General features: G+C 46.5%; 1 protein-coding gene across 2 annotated transcripts in view; it reads right to left on the bottom strand.

Moving 5' to 3' along the window:
* LOC137369635 (cAMP-regulated phosphoprotein 21-like) overlaps positions 1-18919 on the bottom strand; it is a 758358-nt gene extending 739439 nt beyond the window's left edge. Inside the window, exon 1 of one of the 2 annotated variants that reach the window (XM_068030966.1) lies at positions 18852-18919. The gene's annotated coding sequence lies outside the window, so the exon portion shown is untranslated. The remainder of the gene's footprint in view (positions 1-18851) is intronic. The other variant, XM_068030967.1, reaches the window with a different exon arrangement.
* Between the last annotated feature and the right edge of the window lie 5950 nt (positions 18920-24869).

The raw sequence follows: 24869 nt of genomic DNA, 5'->3' as shown, positions 1-24869 counted from the left end.
CCAGACCATGGAGAGAAAGCGCGGGAACAGTCGGAAAGCCTGGGAAAACCCAGAAAGAGCATGAACACCTTCACTCAAGCAGGTATAATTTAAAAAGAAAGGGGAACACCTTAAAAAGCCTAACAAAGCATAATAAACAGAATAGATTCGAAATTCAGAATGCCTGAAAGCTTCCACGATCAGGAAGGAGTCAGCCAGGTACAAAATTGGTCCTTATGGACAATAAAATTCCTACATTTAGGTTTGCTTCCCAACTCCATACTACTTCAGAAATAAAATAAGTAAATACCCTTTTATATTCTATGGGTTCAATTGTGGATGATGTGATTGTGAGGCAACGGATAAATGTGGCTTCTGATAAATTTGAGGTTGTGCTACAAGCTCTTTGACAAATATTTCAATTTACACAGTAACAAAATCCATTGATGAACCAAGTTCAAGACCAAGAAGAGATGGCCAGACGGAGTCATTTCTCCGGTTACACAGCCAACGGAGTGCTGATCGGCCACAGTTCCTGTCCTCAAACAAAATTTAACTCTACGTATTTGGGTGGATTTAATGCAGCTTTACAAAGCAGTGGCACATGAGATTCACCCAATGTCCACAGTGGATGACAGCTTAGCGAAATTGTCTCAAAGCACCATTTTTACCAAACTCAACGCCAATAGTGGAGTTTGACAGCTATCCTTGGAAGAGACATCAAGATTACTAACCACATTTATAACATCTTTCGGGAGGATTTGTTTCAATCGGTTACCGTTTGCAATAACTTCTGCACCAGAGATGTTCCGAAGATCTACGTCCAACATCTTCGAAGGGCTCAAACATAAGAACATTAGAACTAGGAGCAGGAGTAGGCAATTCAGCCCCTCAAGCCTGCCCCGCCATTCAATAAGATCATGGCTGATCTGTCCCAGTCCTCAACTTCTCTTTCGGGCCTGCTCTGCCTAACCCTCCACTCCCCGAGATTTCTAAAATCTATCTACCTCCTCCTTAAATACATTTAGTGACCTAGCCTCCACAACTCTCTGAGGCAGAGAATTCCAGAGATTCACCACCCTCTGAGAGAAGAAATTCCTTCACATCTCAGTTTTAAATTAGTGCCCCTTATTCTGTAACTATGTCCCCTAGTTCGAGATTCCCCCACTAGTGGAAACATCTTCTCAACATCTACCCTTCGAGCCCCCTTAAAATCTTATATGGTTCTATAAGATCACCTCTCATTCTTCTAAACTCCAATGAATAAAGACCTAACCCGTTTAGCCGCTCTTGATAAGACAAGCCCTTCATCCCAGGAATCAGCCTAGTGAATCTTTTCTGAACTGCCTCCAATGCTAGTATATCCTTCTTTCAATACGGGGACCAAAACTGTACGCAGTATTCCAGGTGTGGCCTTACCAACACCCTGTACAGTTGTGACAGGACTTCCCTATTTTTAAACTCTAACCCCCTAGCAATAAAGGCCAAAATTCCATTTGCCTTCCTAATTACTTCAAAGGATTTATTTGTCATGTGGATGACATCCTGATACATGAGTGGACAGTAGAGGAACATGACCAAAGAGTCAGAGCAGTTCTACAACGACTTCAAGAAGCAGGGCTAACTCTGAGCAAGAAGTACGATTTTTCCAAGACTTCAATTTGTCTCTTGGGACATATAGTAAGCAGTAAAGGTATAAATGGCAGATCCACAGAAGACATGGGCCATTACAGAATTCCCTACTCATACTTCCATTCAGCAACTCCAAAGATTCATGGGAATGGTGAATCAATTAGCAAAGATTTTACCTCATTTAGCGCAGGTGACAGAACCACTAAGACAGCTCCTCAGTAAAGAGCAAGCGTGGTGTTGGAGTTCACACCAAGAACAAGCATTCCAGAAGATTAAAGATATGCTCATATCACTGGACATCTTGGCACACTATAACCCTACATTACCAATGATGATGGCGGCCGACGCCTCCTCAACTGGGATAGGGGCAGTCCTTCTCCAGGAGCAGCCTGATGGTTCTCGTAGGCCAATATACTACACATCGAGAGCTTTGTCCGACACAGAGACAGAAAGTATGTGGTAATTGAAAAAGAAAATCCAAAGATTTTCTTTAAGATTGATGAAGTATACGTATGAGACAGTATATGTCCAGGGAAAGAAGCAAACATCTGCTGATGCCCTATCAAGAGCGCCGGTAGACCATCCAACACAAGATGTGAATTTTGTGTATGAAAGAGAGTCAAATTTGCAGTATACTGCACAAAACTGGCCAGTAAACATACAGAAATTGCAAGAAATTTGTCAAGCCCAAAAAAGCGATGAAGAGTGTATTCATATAAGGCAGTATTGCACACAAGGGTGGCCACAAGAACATCCTTGTGTGGGAAAATGATGAAAACTTCCTATGAACATAGAAAATACTTCACAATTATCGATGATTTGCTAGTTTATAATGACAGGCTAGTCATTCCTAGTTCACTGAGATTGGAGATCTTAGAACGTCTACATCAAGGTCATGTGGGAATAACGAAGTGCACAGCAAGAGCACAATCATCGGTGTGGTGGCCTGGAATATCCAAAGACATTGAAATTCTGATCCAGAAGTGTCAGACCTGTGCAATACAAAGACCAGAACAGGGTGAACCTCCTTGAACTTCTCAATTTCCAACCAGATCTTGGCAACATCTAGGTATGGATTTATTCATATTCAACGGAAAGTCCTACATAATCATCATTGATTACTTCTCAAGGTGGATAGAAGTGACAAGGTTATATTCAACTACAATGGAAGCAGCTATAAGAGTCCTACAAGATATCTTTGCGACACATGGTATCCCTGACGAAGTACTGTCAGACAATGGACCACAGTTTGCGAATGAATGTTTCACACAATTTGCAACAAAAATGGGATTTCAACACCTCACAAGTTCACAACAGTATCCACTGTCAAATGGTGAAGCGGAAAGAGGTGTAAGAACCATAAAGTCCTTTTCGAAGAAGAATAAACATCTTCCAACCTCACTTCTAATTTATTGATCTACACCACTGATGTGTGGGCTATCATCTGCACAGTTACTGTTGGGCAGGAAGAGAAGAATGCAACTTCCTGGTTTGCCTAAAAAATTGCTTCCAAGATTGAATGTCTGGGACTACGAGAGAGTAAGGAAAACTCTTCTAGAAGGCAACAAACTCGAAATTACAACAAAGGATTTTGTGTCAAAGATTTACCCAAACTGAATGAAGGCCTGAGCATGGATATGAGATCTAGAAAAGGAAGGTACTGTAATCTACAGAGATGAAACCTACCAGAGATCGTATGTGGTTCACACAACTGAAGGAAACATATGTTGAAATAGGGGAAACATTATCCCTATTCCCAAGAAGCAACAGTCAATCATTCATTTGGAAGACCCAGATGAAGTTGAACAAACCCAAAGCAAACAGAATACTACAAATCTTAATAGAAATCAACCAAGTCAATGATCCAGATTTACAGGGAAGACTACTGATCATCCCACTCAGATTAGACCAAGATTGGGGAGAGTCATGAAACCTCCGAATAGATTAAATCTGTGAAGTCAGAGACTTGGGGGGAGAAAGGATAGTAGGTTATGTCAAGAATGTATATAGGTTTAAGAAAATGTTGGATAAAGACTTGGGGGAAGATGTAGTATCAGGTCATGCAAGGGTTAATTTGGAGACAGTAAGAGAAACCCCTCCCACCGTAGAGATGATGATGTTGTTACGCTAATGTGCTTTGTTGAATGAAAATTTTCTTTAATTCACTGATTGGAGATCCGAATTTATATATTTAAAAAAAAACATTTTTCAAAGACAAGCTGCCAGCAAAGTCATCCTTTCAGCTTAAGATGATCACCTAGATTGCCACACTGTATCCAACATTGAAAGGACTGTGAGGAGAGAGATAAAATGTCTGCTCAATCCCCAGCAAGAACCAAGACCCAGGAAGTTTAAAGGAAATACTTGTTCTTTCAGCAAGCAGAGAAACACTGCTAACTGCTATGTCTGAATGACTGTGTGACTGTCATGTGACAAGCCCCTCCCCATCTGTGGTTTTAAGCTGGTATTTTCTCTGCAGCAGAGGAGAAACAACTGGACTCTGACATGAGCAGACCCTAAGTGGGGGTCCCTCTCTCTCTCCATTCCAGCCTGGCAGCTTTCAAATCCTGCTTGTTGACTGACCACCTTTGCATACTCTGGCTACAATCAGAAACCCCACTGGAGGAAATCAAAGAGACTTATCGAACCAGACATCTACCTCTTCAAACTAGAAGCTTCAAGACCACTGAATTCAGCTAGAATTCAGCCGAATCATCAAACTCCACAGACTGTATACCTTTTTTTCTACGGACTCTAACTTAACCAAACTACCTTTCCCCACTCCGTAACCTGTGTGTGTGTATAAACCTCCAGAGTGTGTGTGTGAGTGAAAGTTGGCACATTCTTTATTATTTTATTAGTTCGATTTAGGTACAATAAAGTTAACCTCTTTATTAACTCAAGAAAACCTGTCCGATTGGTTCTCGTTATGATCATAGCAAGTAAGTATCAAACACCTACTGAATTGGCCAGTACATCCACTTTAAGAAAGAATTAAACTTCTTGTGGTCCAACAAGGAGAGGGAAAAGAGGGAAGCCCTTTAACCCCTCCTCACTTGACTGTAACAATGTAATAGTCACATGGTAATGGGCTTTTGGAAGAAGAGAGTAGCAGCACGAAGGATACTATCGAAGAAGGCTTGAAGAGAGTGAAACAGTTATTAGTTGACCTAAGCTAGACTACTAGACTTTATCTACAATGCCCTAGCTAAGCTACAACAACTACTGCTGCAACAACAACATGCATTTGTAACATATTTCAGGTCAGGTAGCCAATCCACTACCGCCAGTTTTCTGGCACTGTCGAAAGAGAATATTACCCCCATGGTCTGCTGGATACTCCAGTGAGGGAATGTTACACTGGAGGTGGTGCAGTTCCTGTGTATGAGATTAAATTGAGGACTCATCTGCCTGTTCCAGTAGTTCAGGTAGATGATGAGGATTCTACAGCACTATTCAAAGAAATACGGGGATTTCTCCCACTGTCCTGGCAAAAATTCCTCCTTCAAAGGACATTACCAAAAAAGGATTTATCTAGTCATTCATTACAATGCTGTTTGTGGGATCTTAAGTGTTTTAATGTTAAGTGTTTTGAATGTGTTTGACAGGCATATTAAGGTTCTATAAAACTGCAGGGGAGAAATGTGTTGGCATGGTGCCACTCGTGTTCATGTCGATTCACTGGGGCAGGCAGTGTTGCGGACAATTACCTGCACATCCCACACCGCATTCTTTAATATCACACACGAGCAAATGGGGTTTAGTTAAAAATGGATACATAATAAGGGAGGACAATTTGCACATACCTTTATTATATGAGGGGAGAGCGCTATGAACACAGAGGGTGTGGTTGTAAGTTGGGTCTGGGAATTGGGGGTGCTGGGCCAAAGCAGGCGGCAATATGTTTGACTGCTAAGAACATAAGGTCTGGGAAATGATAACTCCAGGGAATCATTTGAATAACCCGAAACAGGTTCCTAACCAAAGCAGTGGGAATGGCATCAACACAGCAGGGGAGGGGATTAAAATTGATCCCAGAACCTTCGCATAGACTTTTTCTTTTTTTAAGTTTGGCACACTAAGGAGAGAATTTTATTCTAGCCTGCCCGTTGGGAACTGGTGGGAACAGGTGCAAAACTGATAGTGGAGGGTAGAATCGGGCAGGGTGCACAGTTACTAAATGGGGCTGGGTCTGATGGAGTCCAGCAGGGTTCTGGGTTAGACTTTAGATTGGTGCACAGAACTGGTTGGTTTGAATCCTGTCCCGCTGGTCCAGTTCACAAATTAAATGGTCCTAGGCCTGTGCTGGTAGTCCTTTCATGTCTGGCTGCTGGTTGAATTTGGGCATGGTTGCAATGAGTTAGGCTATTCTGGAATGCCATTCTTTTTTCACTTCATAACACAACACTGAGCACCTTGAAGTACACTTCCCAGAGTCTGATGTGAAAGCAACACGTCAGCAGCCCAACAATGTGGAAGAATAGCAGTGCAAATAGATGTTCAGCTACAGATTAGAAAGAAAAAAAGACCTGCATTAATATCGTGTTTTTTACAACCGTCGGATGTCTCAAAGTGCTTTACAGCCAATTAAGCACTTTTTAAAAAAAAGTGTAGTCATTGTAGCAATGCAGGAAATGCAGAATAACGCATGGCTACCCGACCTGAACCCAACCAGACCTGACGACATGTGTTGGGTTCAGGATTGGTCGGGTCTCTCTTCCGGATCCAGCATTCGGGCTCGGGTCAGGTGGGGCTGGATGTGGACGGTGCTGCCTTGCTCCGGGAAGTAATCTTCAAATGAACATTCAGGACGTCAAGGCGGTAAATCTGAAGTCCGGACTCCGCACTCTGCAGTAAAGCCTGGCTACCCGACCCGAACCCAACTACATGTGTCAGGTTCGGGTCGGGTTGGGCATTTAAAAAAATTAAAGGACTCGGACCCGGTTTGGGTTCAGGTTGGCTGTTGTCGGGTCGGGGTTTAATTTTATACCCGAGCCAGGCTTTAATGCAGCAGCAAATTTGTATACAGCAAACTCCCATAAATAACCAGATAATCTGTTTTTGTGATGTTAAATGAGGGACAAATATTGGCCAGAACACCGGGGATAACTCCGCTGCTCTTCTTCAAAATAGTGCCATGGGATCTTTTATCATCTTGCATCTGAAACACAGTATCTCAGTGTCAGTCTTGATTTTTGTGCTCAAGTCTGGAGTAGGGCTTGAACCTAGAACCTTATGACTTAGACAAGAGTGCTACCAACTGAACCACAACTGACATAGCTTTAATGGAAAAGACTCCAAAAAAGACTTAAATTTGCCAACTGTGCACAGTAATTTTAATAAGAAATATACCCCATTCTTTTCCTTTCTCTTGAAGATTCTTATGGTACAATATTACAAAGCAAATATTAAGGGGAAAACAATAGAGGTTTGAGAGTAAATGCTTTTAAAAATTTAGTGACTGAAATTCATAATGGGAACCTTATTATTGAACTTTTAAACTAATTGAAACCTCCAAAGATAACATATTGCAATCAAGTGCTGGATAAATAGACACATCCAATAATAGTCCCATCCCGTTTTTGCTCTGAGAACACAAACTCACATCCAATCATTCTACACTAATGGGGATTAGTGTAGGATTAGTATAAAATGGGTGGTTGATGGTCGGCACAGACTCGGTGGGCCGAAGGGCCTGTTTCAGTGCTGTATCTCTAAACTAAACTAAACACTCTCTGGACAGATACATTAATACAGAATATGATGCCCCAAACAAGTCACAATAACAATTTCCAACAGCAGTTAAGAGCAATATGAATTTATGTTCTAAAACAAGCTTTAAAGGACATTGCACAAATGTGAAATACATTCCAAAGGGTTCTATCAAGACTAATAGTCGTTTGCATCTGTTACTGATTGAGGAATTTTCACACCTGTGAACTAATTGCCATAACGGAAAGCCACCCTAGGTTTATTCAACAAATTTTATTCAGGAACGCTGAAACAATTATTAACATAACACTGTATTCCAAAACTATAGTGCATAAGACATGAATTAGTTCAGTGCCTTGTGCTACCCGTTCAATTTGTCCAATATTTAAAAGGCAAACGTATCAGAAAACCATTTTCAGAAATCAAATATCTTCATGCAAGTACCTTAGCTGAATCCAAGTAAGTAGTGTTGATAATTCAAAACCACTGCTTTATTGCACAAAGTCACATTTGCCCATTTCTTTCCTGCTGATAACTGTATCAGTCACTGGACTGCAGTCCACTCACCCTGTGTGATGGATTGCTTACAGTTCTGCAGCAGACATCACACTGTTCTACAACACTGTTGTGCCGTTTATAGAAATTTCCCATCAACCTCTGGTATGTGAGCTAGCTTTGCTATATTTATTTTAGCTATTCTTTCTATTGATGCTGCTCGTCTTTAACATCTGAAGAATATAATAGAGCATAACATGCACCCCAGGACTGGACTGCAGGAGCATGCTACCTGCTAAAAATGTGGAATGGCCAGGCTGAATATAGAAAGTTCAGAGGGGAAGTAGGAAAGGAAATAACAGAGGCAAAGAGAGAGTATGAAAAGAGACTGGCAGCTAACATAAAAGAGAATCCAACCATCTTCTATCGGCATATAAATAGTAAAAGGGTAGTAAGAGAAGGGGTGGGGTCAAGTCGGGACCAAAAAGGTGATCTACACATGGATTCAGGGGCACGGCTGATGGGCTAAATGAGTACTTTGCATCTGTCTTTACCAAGGAAGAAGATGCTACCAGAGTTAGAGTGAATGAGGAGGTAATTGAGATACTGGATGGATTAAAAATTGATAAAGCAAAGGTATTAGAAAGGCTGGCTTAAAGTTGAAAGATCACCAGGACCAGATGGGATGCATCTGAGAATGCTGAGGGAAGTAAGGGTGGAAATTGTAGAGATACTGGCCATATTTTCCCAATCCTCCTTAGATATAGGGGTGCTACCAGAGGACTGGAGAACTGCAAATGTTGCACCCTTGTTCAAAAAATGGTGTAAGGAAAAACCCAGCAACAACTACAGGCCAGTCAATTTAACCTCAATAGTAAGAAAGCTTATAGAAATGATAATCCGGGACAAAATTAACAGTCACTTGGAAAAGTGTAAATTAATTAAGGAAAGCCAGTGTGGATTTGTTAAAAGCAAATCATGTTTAACCAATTTGATTGAGTTTTTTTGATGAGGTAGCAGAGAGGGCTGAAGCGGGTAATGCGGTTGATGTGGTGTATATGGAATTCCAAAAGGCATTTGATTAAGAGCCACATAATCGACTTTCCAGCAAAGTTATAGCCCCTGGAATAAAATGGACAGTGGCAGCATGGATACGAAGTTGGCTGAGTGACATTAAATAGAGAAGTGTGGTGAATGGTTGTTATTTGGACTAGATAAAGGTATGCAGTAGGATTCCCCAGGGGACAGTACTAGGACCACTCCATTTCTTGATATATATTAATGACTTAGTACTTGGGTGTACAGGGTACAAATTCAAAATTTACAGGTGACACCAAATTTGGAAGTACTATAGAGATCGTGATAGATTTCAAGGGAACAGAGACAGGCTGGTAGAATGGGCAGACACTTGGCAGATGAAATTTAATGCAGAGAAGCATGAAATGATACATTAATTGGCCGTTACTAGTAAAATTGCTGCTGTGGTCCCGCCGTTCACCTTCGCGGGCTCAGGACCCGCACTGGGTCCTGACGTTGGAACCATGGCATGCCGATAAAATCCCAGCCAGTGTGTCCAATTCTGGGCACTGCACTTTAGCAAGGATGGGAAGGCTTTAGAGAGGGTGCAGAAAAGATTTACGAGAATGGTTCCAGGGATGAATGACTTCAGTTGCGTGGATAGATTGGAGAAGCTGGGATTGTTCTCCTCAAAGAAGGTTGAGAGCAGATTTGATAGAGGTGTTCCAAATCATGAGGAGTCTAGACAGAATAGGTAGACAGAAATTGTTCCCATTAGCGAACAGGTCGAAAACCAGAGGACACAGATTTAAGGTGACTGGCAAAAGAACCCAAAAAGGTGACGAAAAACTTTACTTACACAGCGAGTGGTTAGGATCTGGAATGCACTGCCTGAGAGGGTAGTGGAGGCAGATTCAACTGTGGCTTTCAAAAGGGAATTGTATAAGCACCTAAAGAGAAGAAAATGCAAGGCTACAGGGAAAGGGGGGTGGAATGGGACTAGCTAAACTGCTCTTGCAAGAGCTGGTATGGGCTCGAAGGGTTGAATGGCCTCCTGTGGTATGACTATTCTATGATTCCCTATATATCCAGTTTATCACTGGGGTGGATAGAATACCAGTGTTGTATCTCTAGTTTTGACTAACACTAAATGAGACTAAACTGAATCAAATAATAAAGCATCAGTCCACAACACGAAAGATTCGCTCAGACCGAATTACCACTTAATAACTTACATTAAAAATTTCAGTCTGCTGACTGAACAGCACACAGCTTTCAAAATAAATCAAAATAACAATTTGAGGCCCAGCTCATAATCCTGGAAAACTGAAATAACAATACAAACTCAAAGTTGCATTCAAATTATGACCATCAACAGCTTGAGCACAAGCCACACTGAGGCACAAACATGTGAAAACATGTCAAAATGGTTCTCGCCACATCATTCGCACTCAGACCTCAACAGGTGAAATAAGATGTAGCTATCCAAAATTATAAAATACCAGAGGCAAAATGATCCCAACGGTTATGGTACTGCACGAGCAATCCAGAGCTTGTGAGTTCAAATCCCATCATGGCAGGTTGAGTAAGTGAATTTAGTAAAATCTGGTCACTCATGAACTGGAACCCATTAAAATATGCATTAAAAATCCCCCAGATTGTCATTAAAAATCAAACCTTCAAAGAGGAGAACCTACCATCCGTGTCCAGTTTGGCCTACATGTGACTGCAGCCTCACACTACATAATTAACCCTTAATACCCTCAGGGCAACTAGTGATGAATATGGCCTTGCCAATGTCACCCACCTTCCGAAACAAATATTTTTAAAAGGTAGTTCTCAGGCATTGAGACAAGTGCTCATCTGCCATTATGTGGCATTGCTTATATGGAAAGTATAGCAAACTGCTGAAGAATTATTTGTGCATAGTGCTGCTTGCCTATTTCTATTACCGACTAGTATGCACAGTGACTGAACTGACCCCCTTCTACAGCAAGAGAACCCCACTCACTATGACAGCAGTCAGTCCTCATATAATAACAGAAAGGAACAATCACGCTGGCCCCTCAGACAGTGACACACAGTCCCGTCCCACCAATAGTGACAGCACTGGTCCCTAGTACAGTAACACACAGTCCTATCATACTGGACCCTCATACAGTCCCACTCACACTGACCCACTCACACAGTGACGCACTGGCCTCTTAGAAAGTGACTCACAGTCTCACTCACAATGATAGGACCGGCCCCTAGTACAGTGACACAGTACTAATTCCATCACATTTATAGAACTGGTCCCTAGGACAGTGTCATGCAGGCCCCACACCTGCCAAGAATGAGGCACATGAATTTCGCCACAAAGGCATTAAATTTCAAATTGTTGTTGGGAAGAAGAGAAGGCCTGTTACAAGGGGTTGCCTTGTTGGAAAGACATTTTTGCATATTAACAGACAGTGTTTGGAGACAAAGGAGCGTTCCCCTACTCCAATACAATCCACAAACAGACGTAGTCAAACCAGTTAGTCACATGACTTCCGATGAAGGGTCACTGACCCGAAACGTTAACTCTGCTTCTCTTTCCACAGATGCTGCCAGACCTGCTGAGTGGTTCCAGCATTTCTTGTTTTTATTTAAGTCACATGACTAACCTGCTTAGCAGTCTGGGTATTTTTCTGAACTGTACAGTTTGAACTAAGAGTCTGCAGAAAGCTGTTTGCTCCTGGATTGAAAAGACCTCTCCTGGCTGGCTCGCCACAGTCTCTCCTGTCTACTCCCATCTCTTTCTCACGGAACTCCAAAAATTCACTGAAGACACATGAACCATGAGACACAAAAGTCTCCTAAAGTGAACAAGGTTTAAGAAGAATACTTTCCCAAATGAAAGCAAGATCTTCCTACAAACAAGTACTCGACTGTGAGCTCGAAGACCCGTAACAAAAACTCTTCCGATATTGCCTCAAACTTTTCCACTTTATTTTCCTTCTGCGTTTTCTGTCTCTATTTGCATGTGAGTATCACATATGCATGCTAGCGTGGGCGCGTCGTGTATCCGGAGGTGTCAAACGACTCATAGTTTAAGTTTAACAAAATTTCACATTTCCACTTTAAAACTAAGAAAGCCTGTTTGTGCTCATTTCTCTGCCTTATAATTGAAAAGCAGTGAACAAGGATTCAACAAGGGGGAGATAAAAACAGGACGTGCTTAAAAATAAAAACCTGCTACAGCAAGACCAGGTGAAGGCAGAAAAGGAGCACAAGACCTCTTCCTCACCTGGTCGTAACAACAGTGATACACAGTCCCACTCACACTGACAGCACTGGCCCCTAGTGCAGTGACACACATGCCCACACACACTGACAGCACTGGCCTCCAGTACAGTGACATACAGTCCCACTCACACTGACAGCACTGGCCCCTAGTTCAGTGACATACAGTCCCACTCACACTGACAGAACTGGCCCCCAGTACAGTCAAACACAGTCCCACTCACACTGACAGCACTGTCCCCTAGTACAGTGACATACAGTCCCACTCACGCTGACAGAACTGGCCCCCAGTACAGGGAAACACAGTCCCACTCACACTGACAGCACTGTCCCCTAGTACAGTAACATACATTCCCACTCACACTGACACCACTATCCGCAAGTACAGTGACACACATTCCCAGACACAATGACAGCACAATCCGCTAGTACAATGACACACAATGCCAGTCACACTGACAGCACTGTCCCCTAGTGCAGTGACACACAGTCCCATTCACAATGACAGCACTGGCCCCGAGTACAGTGACACACAATCTCACTCACACTGGCAGCACTGTCCCCTCGTGCAGTGACACACAGTCCCATACACAATGAAAGCACTGTCCCCTAGTTCACTGACAAACAGTCCCACTCACATTGACAGCACTGGCCCCTAGTGCAGTGACACACAGTCCCACTCACACTGACAGCACTGGCCCCTAGTGCAGTGACACACAGTCTCATTCACACTGACAGCACTGTCCCCTAGTTCAGTGACACACAATCCCACTCACACTGATAGTACTGTCCCCTAGTGCAGTGACACACAGTCCCACTCACACTGACAGCACTGTCCCCTAGTGCAGTGACACACAGTCTCATTCACACAGACAGCACTGTCCCCTACTGCAGTCACACACAGTCCCACTCACACTGACAGTACTGTCCCCTAGTGCAGTCACACACAGTCCCTGTCACATTGACAGCACTGTCCCCTACTGCAGTAACACACAGTCCCACTCACACTGACAGCACTGTCCCCAAGTGCAGTGACACACAATTCCACTCACACTGACAGTACTGTCCCCGAGTGCAGTCACACACAGTCCCTGTCACACTGACAGCACTGCCCCCTACTGCAGTCACACACAGTCTCACTCACACTTACAGCACTATTCCCTAGTGCAGTGACACACAGTCCCACTCACACTGACAACACTGTTCCCTGGTGCAGTGACACACAGTCCCACTCACACTGTCAGCACTGTTCCCTAGTGCAGTGACACACAATTCCACTCACACAGACAGTACTGTCCCCTAGAGCAGTGACACACAATCCCACTCACACTGATAGCACTGTCCCCAAGTGCAGTGACACACAGTCCAAGTCACACTGACAGCACTGTTCCCTGGTGCAGTGACACACAGTCCCACTCACACTGACAACACTGTTCCCTAGTGCAGTGACACACAGTCCCACTCACACTGACAACACTGTTCCTTGGGGCAGTGACACACAGTCCCACTCACACTGACAGCACTGTTCCCCATGTGCAGTGACACACAGTCCCACTCACACTGACAGCACTGTCCCCAAGTGCAGTGACACACAGTCCCACTCACACTGACAGCACTGGCCCCTCGTGCAGTGACACACAATCCCACTCACACTGACAGCACTGTTCCCTGGTGCAGTGACACACAGTCCCACTCACACTGACAGCACTGTTCCCTGGTGCAGTGACACACAGTCCCACTCACACTGACAACACTGTTCCCTGGTGCAGTGACACACAGTCCAACTCACACTGACAACACTGTTCCCCAGTGCAGTGACACACAGTCCCACTCACACTGACAGCACTGTCCCCCAAGTGCAGTGACACACACTTCCACTCACACTGACAGTACTGTCCCCTAGAGCAGTGACACACAATCCCACTCACACTGATAGCACTGTTCCCATGTGCAGTGACACACAGTCCAACTCACACTGACAGCACTGTCCACTAGTGCAGTGACACACAGTCTCATTCACACAGACAGCACTGTGTCCGAGTGCAGCGACACACAATCCCAGTCACACTGACAGTACTGTCCCCTACTGCAGTCACACACAGTCCATGTCACACTGACAGCGCTGTCCCCTACAGCCGTCACACACAGTCCCACTCACACTGACAGTACTGTCCCCTAGTGCAGTCACACACAGTCCCTGTCACATTGACAGCACTGTCCCCTACTGCAGTAACACACAGTCCCACTCACACTGACAGCACTGTCCCCAAGTGCAGTGACACACAATTCCACTCACACTGACAGTACTGTCCCCTAGTGCAGTCACACACAGTCCCTGTCACACTGACAGCACTGCCCCCTACTGCAGTCACACACAGTCCCACTCACACTGACAGCACTATCCCCTACTGCAGTGACACACAATTCCACTCACACTGACAGCACTGCCCCATACTGCAGTCACACACAGTCCAACTCACACTGACAGCACTATCCCCTAGTGCAGTGACACACAGTCCCACTCACACTGACAACACTGTTCCCTGGTGCAGTGACACACAGTCCCACTCACACTGACAGCACTGTTCCCTGCTGCAGTGACACCCAGTTCCACTCACACTGACAGCACTGTTCCCTGGTGCAGTGACCCACAGTCCCACTCACACTGACAGCACTGTTCCCTAGTGCAGTGACACACAATTCCACTCACACAGACAGTACTGTCCCCTAGAGCAGTGACACACAATCCCACTCACACTGATAGTACTGTCCCCAAGTGCAGTGACACACAGTCCAAGTCACACTGACAGCACTGTTCCCTGGTGCAGTGACACACAGTCCCACTCACACTAACAGCACTGTTCCCTGGTGCAGTGACACACAGTCCCACTCACACTGACAACATTGTTCCCTAGTGCAGTGACACACAGTCCCACTCACACTGACAGCACGGTTCCCTGGTGCAGTCACACACAGTCCCACTCACACTGACAGCGGTGTCCCCAAGTGCAGTGACACACAATTCCACTCACACTGGCAGTACTGTTCCCTAGTGCAGTCACACACAGTCCCCGTCACACTGACAGCACTGTCCCCTACTGCAGACACACATAGTCCCATTCACACTGACAGAACTATCCGCTAATGCAGTCACACAGTCCTTTTCACACTGACAGCACTATCCCCCAGTGTAGTCACACAGTTCCACTCACACTGAATGCACTGTTCCCTGGTGCAGTGACACACAATTCCACTCACACTGACAGCACTGTCCCCTAGTGCAGTGACACACAGTCCCACTCACACTGACAACAGTGTTCCCTGGTACAGTGACACCCAGTCCCACTCACACTGACAGCACTGTTCCTTGGTGCAGTGACACACAGTCCCACTCACACTGACAGCACTGTTCCCTGGTGCAGTGACACACAGTCCCACTCACACTGACAGCACTGTTCCCTGGTGCAGTGACACACAGTCCCACTCACCCTGACAGCACTGTTCCCTGGTGCAGTGACACACATTCCCACTCACCCTGACAGCACTGTTCGCTGGTGCAGTGACACACAGTCCCACTCACACTGACAGCACTGTCCCCAAGTGCAGTGACACACAATTCCACTCACACTGGCAGTACTGTCCCCTCGTGCAGTCACACACAGTCCCTGTCACACTGACAGCACTGTCCCCTACTGCAGTCACACACAGTCCCATTCACACTGACAGCACTATCCTCTAGTGCAGTGACACACAGTCCCACTCACACTGACAGCACTGTTCCCTGGTGCAGTCACACACAGTCGCACTCACACTGACAGCACTGTCCCCTAGTTCAGTGACACACAGTCCCACTCACACTGACAGCACTGTTCCCTAGTGCAGTGACACACAGTCCAAGTCACACTGACAGCACTGTCCCCTCGTGCAGTCACACATAGTCCCTGTCACACTGACAGCACTGTCCCCAACTGCAGTGACACACAATTCCACTCACACAGGCAGTACTGTTCCCTAGTGCAGTGACACACAGTCCCCGTCACACTGACAGCACTGTCCCCTACTGCAGTCACACACAGTCCCACTCACACTGATAGCACTGTCCCCTGGTGCAGTGACAGACAATCCCACTCACACTGACAGTACTGTCCCCTCATGCAGTCACACACAGTCCCACTCACACTGATAGCACTGTCCCCATGCACAGTGACACACAGTCCAACTCACACTGACAGCACTGTCCACTAGTGCAGTCACATACAGTCGCACTCACACTGACAGCACTGTCCCCTAGTTCAGTGACACACAGTCCCACTCACACTGACAGCCCTGGCCCCTAGTTCAGTGACACACAATCCCACTCACACTGACAGTACTGTCCCCTCGTGCTGTCACACACAGTCCCACTCACACTGACAGCACTATCTGCTAGTACAGTGACCGACAATCCCACTCACACTTACAGCACTGTCCCCTAGTACAGTGATACACAGTCCCTGTCACAGTGACAGCACTATCCTCTAGTGCAGTGACACAGTCCCACTCACACTGACAGCACTGTTCCCTGGTGCAGTCAGGGCGGCACAGTGGCGCAGTGGTTAGCGCTGCAGCCTCACAGCTCCAGGAACCCGGGTTCGATTCTGGGTACTGCCTGTGTGGAGTTTGCAAGTTCTCCCTGTGTCTGCGTGGGTTTTCTCCGGGTGCTCCAGTTTCCTCCCACAAGCCAAAAAGACTTGCAGGTTGATAGGTAAATTGGCCATTATAAAAAAATTATCACTAGTATAGGTAGGTGGTAGGGAAATATAGGGACAGGTGGGGATGTTTGGTAGGAATATGGGATTAGTGTAGGAATTAGTATAAATGGGTGGTTGATGGTCGGCACAGACTCGGTGGGCTGAAGGGCCTGTTTCAGTGCTGTATCTCTAATCAATCTAATCAATGTCCCCTACTGCAGTCACACACAGTCCCACTCACACTGACAGCACTGTCCCCTAGTGCAGTGACACACAGTCCCACTCACACTGACAGCACTGTCACCTCGTGCAGTGACACAATGTCCCACTCACACTGACAGCACTGTTCCCTGGTGCAGTGACACACAGTCCCACTCACACTCACAGCACTGTTCCCTAGTGCAGTGACACACAGTCCCACTCACAATGACAGCACTGGCCCCTAGTGCAGTGACACACAGTCCCACTCACACTGACAGCACTGGCCCCTAGTGCAGTGACAACAGTCCCACTCACACTGACAGCACTGGCCCCTAGTGCAGTGACACATAGTCCCACTCACACTGACAGCACTGTTCCCTGGTGCAGTGACACACAGTCCCACTCACACTGACAGCACTGTCCTCTAGTGCAGTGACACACAGTCTCCTTGACACTGACAGCACTGTCCCCTAGTGCAGTGACACACAGTCCCACTCACACTGACAGCACTGTCACCTAGTTTCGTGACACACAGTCCCACTCACACTGGCAGCACTGGCCCCCAGTTCAGTGACACACAATCCCACTCACACTGACAGCACTATCTGCTAGTACAGTGACCGACAATCCCACTCACACTGACAGCACTGTACCCAAGTGCAGTGACACACAGTCCCTGTCACAGTGACAGCAATGTCCCCTACTGCAGTCACACACAGTCCCACTCACACTGACAGCACTGTTCCCTGGTGCAGTGACACACAGTCTCACTCACACTGACAGCACTGTTCCCTGGTGCAGTGACACACAGTCTCACTCACACTGAATGCACTGTTCCCTAGTGCAGTGAGACACAGTCCCACTCACACTGACAGCACTGGCCCCTAGTGCAGTGACACACAGTCCCACTCACACTGACAGCACTGGCCCCTAGTGCAGTGACACACAGTCTCACTCACACTGGCAGCACTGGCCCCCAGTTCAGTGACACACAATCCCACTCACACTGACAGCACTATCTGCTAGTACAGTGACCGACAATCCCACTCACACTGACAGCACTGTACCCAAGTGCAGTGACACACAGTCCCTGTCACAGTGACAGCAATGTCCCCTACTGCAGTCATACACAGTCCCACTCACACTGACAGCACTGTCCCCTAGTGCAGTCACACACAGTCCCACTCACACTGACAGCACTGTTCCCTGGTGCAGTGACACACAGTCCCACTCACACTGACAGCACTGTTCCCTGGTGCAGTGACACACAGTCTCACTCACACTGAATGCGCTGTTCCCTAGTGCAGTGAGACACAGTCCCACTCACACTGACAGCACTGGCCCCTAGTGCAGTGATACACAGTCCCACTCACACTGACAGCACTGGCCCCTAGTGCAGTGACACACAGTCCCACTCACACTGACAGCACTGGCCCCTAGTGCAGTGACACACAGTCTCACTCACAATGACAGCACTGGCCCCTAGTGCAGTGACACAGTCCCACTCACAATGACAGCACTGGCCCCTAGTGCAGTCACACACAGTCCCACTAACACTGACAGCACTGTCCTCTGGTGCAGTGACACACATTCCCACTCACACTGACAGCACTGTCCCCTAGTGCAGTCACACACAGTCCCACTAACACTGACAGCACTGTCCTCTGGTGCAGTGACACACAGTCTCCTTGATACTGACAGCACTGTCCCCTAGTGCAGTGACACACAGTCAAAGTTACACTGGCCCATCACAGCGCTTGCCTGAACCTGTGCCCCCTGCCCTCCACCCGCCTTCTGCCCGGCCTCTCGATTTCTTACCGCGGTGCTGCTCAGACGTTCCGCTGCCCCTCGCACGTCCCGGTGCACTCTGGCTCTGCGCGGTCCCGTCTGTCAGTGTGCGCTCCTCCCCGAAGCGCGCTCCCTGCCGCTTTATTTTGTCACTGTGCACTGTCCGTTGGCGCGCTGTTCTGCCGGGGGCGCCCCTTGGGGATGGGGCTCATGCGCTGACTGGATCCAGGGTTCATGTTTGTGCCAAACGTCTCTGCAATTCTTCCTCTAGCTCGTGGAGGAAATTCCCCCCATAGGCTGAAATCACTTGCATGTTCCCACATCTGCATAGTTTCACCTCTGAAATGGGTTGAAAATACAATTTTTTGGCTCATGCACCTGTCTGTTTTTGAAGTCTCTGGTAATTGATGCTGAATAAAGAACTGTTAACCTGCCTCCACTGCAGACCTGGGGAAAACCTTTCAAAACCGAGTTTCCTTCAAAAGTTACGATCCTGTAGGGATTGTTAACTTTTAAAAAGGGAAAGTCGAATTCCTAGCTATTACTGAAAGAATTATGCCACGAGATTTCATATTTTAAACAAAAAACGTCACTGTGCAAGAGCTAAACAAGGCATAACACTGCTGACTAAACACTACAATTTTACACCCCAGGAGTCCCCCTACTTTACAGGATCTTGGCAGTTTGTTCACTTCTCTTGGGACCAATCCAATGAACCACAGCTCTTAGGGATTCACTTTGATGCCTTAGTTTCTCAGCTATTTTTGGAGATATATCTCCCGAATCTGGACTTCCCAGTTTGAGCACATGCCTTACTCAAAGCAAACACCCCTGGTTCCTGATGGCCTCTTTGCTCTTGAGTCCAACTGACTTCCAAAAGCCAACTGCTTACCTGAAGCCAAGAGTTTTCCAAAAGCCAACTGACTGAAAGCCAACTGCTTGTCTGAAGCCAACAGGTTGTCTCTGTCAGCAAGCACACAGATCAAAAAAAAACACACCCCCTGCATCATCGATCTCCATCGCATGTGGTACATACATATGTCCCAGATAGCAAATTAGACTAATTATTTCCAACTGTAAATCTTCTCTTTGGTCTGGGAAATCACATGAATAATTTAAACACCCGACTGAGGTAGCTGCAGGCACACCATCTACATCAGCAAGTTAAAAGGGGTTCCCATTGTGTAGGGTCTTTACACTTCTGGTAAATTCAAATAATTACTAAAAATCTGGAATTGGAAAGCTAGTTTCAGTAATGGTGCCATGAATCTATCATCGATTGTCGTAAAAACTCATCCGGTTCACTAATGTCCTTCAGGGAAGGAAATCTGCTGTCCTTACCTGGTCTGGCCTACATGTGACTCCAGACCCATAGCAATGTGGTTGACTCTTAACTGCCCTCTGAAATAGCCTGGCAAGCCACTCAGTTATCAAGGGCAATTTGGAATGGACAACAAATGCTGGCCTTTCCAGCAAAGCCCACACGCCATGAAAAGAATATTAAAAAAAGAGCAGGTCAGAGGATGAGAATTCCGCAACGAGTAACTCACCTCCTGCGTTCCCAAAACCTATGCACCATCTTCAAGGCACAAGTCAGGAGTGTGATGGAACACTCTCCACTTGCCTGGATGAGTGCAGTTCCAACAACGCTCAGGAAGCTTGGCACCATCCAGGAAAAAGCAACCCGCTTGATCGGCACCCCATCCACCACCCTAAACATTCACTTCATCCACCACCAGCACGCAGTGGTAGCAGTGTGTATCATATACAACATGCACTACAGCAACTCAGCATGACTCCTTAGGACAGCACCTTCCAAACCCGCAACCTCTACCACCTAGAAGGACAAGGGCAGCAGATGCATGGGAACACCACCATCTGCATGCTCCCCTCCACACAATATCCTGACTTGGAAATTTATCGCCGTTCCTTCAATGTCGCTGGATCAAGATCCTGGAACTCCCTCCCTAACAGCACTGTGAGTGTACTCGCACAAGATGGACTGCAGCGGTTCAAGAAGACAGTTCACCACCACCTTCTCAAGGGCAATTAGGGATGTGCAATAAATGCTGGCCTGGCCAGCGACGCCCACATCCCATGAAAGAAACAAAAAAAGGAGCCTCAGAGGGTCCATCAGCACCTCATACTCCTGCTCCCTCCACTGGTGCAGGTGCTTGCACCTTGGGGTGGTTTTGTGCACAAGTTTAGATTTGGGCACACAAGCTGGAGAGCACAGCACACATGCGGCCGAGCAGCTGATGGAGGCTGTGACAGCTGAGGCCTCTGACAGTTGGAGGACTGTGGGAGGCCAAGCCTATGCTGATGACGTGCCTCTGGTTTCAGCAGCATCACGGGGAATGCTGCAACTACAGCAAGAGGTCAGGCAACATCTGGCAGAGATGCCAGAGGCAATGCATGCCCAAGCGCAGACACTGGAGGAGTCCATCCTGGTCTTGAGCTCGATATTATTTCTGACTGGTGTCGAGTGGCATCCTCCATTGAGAGATTGGCTGCTGTCCTGGAGAGCTGCATCCAGCAGAGCACTCAATGTCTGCTGGAAATTTGCGCAAACCTGCATACACTTGTCTTGACCGTGGGCGCAAGGCAGGAGTAGCAAGGTGAGAGAGGGACAGGGAATCTGAAGTTACCACCAGGTCCTTCACCCTCCCAGGTCAGCTCTGCCTTGTTAGGGAGGAGGATCGGCTGCCTCCCGCAGCTGGGGGCTCCTCTCAGGATGCTCCTGGTGTAGGCAGCTGATCCTCTGCCCCTCTGCCAGTGTCACCAGTTCCTCCAACATCCCTGCCGAAAGACAGTGGTATTGGTTCTGTGCAGGAGGCCCTCAAGGCCTCAGGCATCAAGAGGACAACCGCCAAGGTCAACCCTAGGCAGCCTCCACGTCAGCTGACAGCACAGGGCCAGCACCGCGTAGGAGTCCACCAAAGAGAATTAAGAAGTGCATGTAGAATCACAGGGTTATCACGGGTGAGTGTGTGCTTCAGATGCAAATGGCAGTCTGCAGTCTGAATGTCAATAAATCTTTCTGCAGAGCATGGACTCCCTTCCTTTCTCTTCCATCAAGAACTTAGCCCTTTGCTGCAACCCAGACTCTATGAAGAGGCTGGGGGTGATAGAATATGCTGCGAGGGTCAACTCTGGAACCTCACCAGATCTGCTCTGTTTGAATGTTCAATAAGGCAATGCATCCTTAAGGAAGGAAGGCGGCAACATGGCTGCACAAAGTTAAGTCTTTATTGGTGAAGGTACAAGTCGCAGTAAGGATCTAGTCACCACATTACAGGAAGGACATAATTGCTCTGGAGAGAGTACACAGGAGATTTATAAGAATGTTGCCAGGGCTTGAAAGTTGCAGCTATGAGGTCAGATTGAATAGGCTAGGGTTGTTTCCTTAGAACAAAGGAGGCTGAGGGGTGACTTAATTGTATAAAATGATGAGGGGCCTAGAGACAGTTGACAGGAAGGACCTGATTCCCCTCGCGGAGAGGTCAATTACCAGGAGGCACAGATTTAAGGTGATTGGTAGAATGATTAGAGGGGGCATGAGGAAAAGCGTTTTCACCCAGAAGGTGGTCGGTGTCTGAAATTCACTGCCAGGAATGGTGGTGGAGGCAGAAACCCTCAACTCTTTTAAAAGGTATCTGGACATGCACCTGAAGTGTTGTAACCAGCAAGGCTACGGACCAGGTGCTGGAAGGTGGGATTGGATAGTTTTTTCAGCCGGCGCAGACAGGATGGGCTGAATGGCCTCCTTTTGTGCTGTAGTTTTTCTATGGTTCTATGGCTCTATGCTTTTAAAGGAAATGTAAATGTAAAAGGCATCGCGAGCCTCCCTTGCATGTCTTTCCTGGCCACTTTCCTGTTGTTCTTGGGGCCCTTCATCTAGCCTGGCTTGCCCACCTTCCCACTCCACATCCTCATCATCCGAGGAGCCAGTACACTCCTTGCTATCCTTGTTGCTCATCAGCTCCCCACTCTCCAGGGGCAGGTTGTGCAGTGCACAGCAGACCATGATGATACATGGGACCCTTGCCAGGGTATACTGAAGGGCTCCACCCGACTGATCCAGGCACCTGAATCGCATCTTCAGCAGACCAATGGCCTGCTCAATGGTAGCTCGCATTGTCCCATGACAGGCAGTGTATCTCTCCTCTGCATCTGTATGTGCTTCCTCACAGGCGACAGTAGCCATGTCCTCACTGGGTAGCCCTTGTCTCCAACGATTCATCCCTGGAAGCTGGAGGGAGGCCTGATGATTCTGGCACCTGGGACTCCCATAAAATGTAGACATCACAGCAACTTTCCAGGAAGTGTGCACAGACCTGCAGGATCCATTACGATGGTCACTGATCAGTTGTACATTAAGGGAGTAGAAGGAGGTGAGCCTCTAAAGTCCTGTAAGACACATGCGCCATTTATAAAATTCATTCCCGTCTAGAAAATCACATTCAATTTGCCTGTTAACTGTCTTAATTACCTGCCTAACATGTCACCATTGGAACACCACCCTCCATGTTTGCCACCATGTTCAAAATGGGGATGGGACTTCGTGACGTTGGGCTTTCTGTCCAATGTGTCTTATCCCAATTGTATGTCCTCTTTGCCTCCATTCCCGTCCACTTCATTGCCTTAAAATTCATCAGCCCACTTACACCTGTGCCAACTCTCTGAAATAATTATCCATTTAGACCTATTTCCCTGGTTCCACCATTGTTTTTGCTTGGCCAATCCATGTCCTAACAACTCATGTAAATGAATGTCTCCTAGCCTCTCACTTCAATCTTGATTTTAATTGAGTCCTTTTGTTACCAACACATTGATCAGTAGAATTAGGTTTCCCCAATATAACTTATCAGAACCTCTCAAAATATTGAACCCCTAACTAGTGGCCTCTGCCAGCCTCACTTAATTTCTCTTGGTCTAACTAAGTGATGGCACTTGGGATGATTTCCCAATGGGAAGAGAACCTACTCTCCATATCAAGCAAAAAAACTACTTAGACTCACAGGCATTGTCCTTGATGGCATATAATTTATTTTTAGGGGCTTTTTGGAGGGGTCTGTCCCCTATTCCTAACCTTGTCCTGTGCTAACAAATGATTTGAGAGTAACAAAGTGGAACAGGTAGATTAGATGATTTAAATATGTCTGCTTTGTGTTACCTATCTGAAGAAATTATTCAATATTAAGCTATGTTTCAATCAGAAGAAAGCACCATGGTGAAATTTACTGAATGGACAACCAAAACTCTACAAGTTGGCAGTTACGGGGTTGATCACTGTTAGGAACACAAGAACATCGAAACACAGGAACAGGAGTAGGCCATTCAGCTCATCGAGCCCGTTCTGTACAATCATGACTGACCATCCACTTCAATGCCTTTTTTCCACACTATCCCCATATCCCTTTATGTCATTGGTATTTAGAAATCTGTCAATCTCTGCTTTAAACATACTCAATGACTGAACTTCCACAGCCTTCTAGGGTAGAGAATTCTAAAGATTCACTGAGTAAAGAAATTTCTCCTTATCTCTGTCCTAAGTGGCTTCCTCCTAATTTTGAAATTGTGCCCCCTGGTTCTAGACTCCCCAACCAGGAGAAACATATTACTTGCATTACCCTGTCTATCCCTTTATGTATTTTGTAGGTTTCAATAAGATCACCTTTCATTCTTAGAAACTCTAGAGAATGTAGGCCCAGTTTCCCCAGTCTCTCTTCATAGGACAGTCCCGCCATCCCAGGAACAAGTCTGGTGAACCTGTCTTGTACTCCCTCTCTGGCAATAATATCCTTTCTAAGGTAAGGGGACCAAAACTGCACAGTGCTCAAGGTGCAGTCTAACCAAGGTTCTGTACAATTAGAGCAAGACCTCGCTAGTCCTGTACTAAAATCCTCTTGTGATAAAGGCTAACATACCATTTACCTTCCTAATTGCTTGCTGCACCTGCATGTTATCTTTCAGTGACTTATTGACGAGGACACCCAGGTCCCTTTGTACATCTACACTTTCCCATCTCTTACTATTTAAGAAATA

The sequence above is a fragment of the Heterodontus francisci genome, chromosome 5 (genome assembly GCF_036365525.1).
Source record: "Heterodontus francisci isolate sHetFra1 chromosome 5, sHetFra1.hap1, whole genome shotgun sequence".
Lineage (NCBI taxonomy): Eukaryota > Metazoa > Chordata > Chondrichthyes > Heterodontiformes > Heterodontidae > Heterodontus > Heterodontus francisci.
Note: the sequence above shows the minus strand (reverse complement) of the source record. Positions and strands in the feature narration are given on the sequence as shown.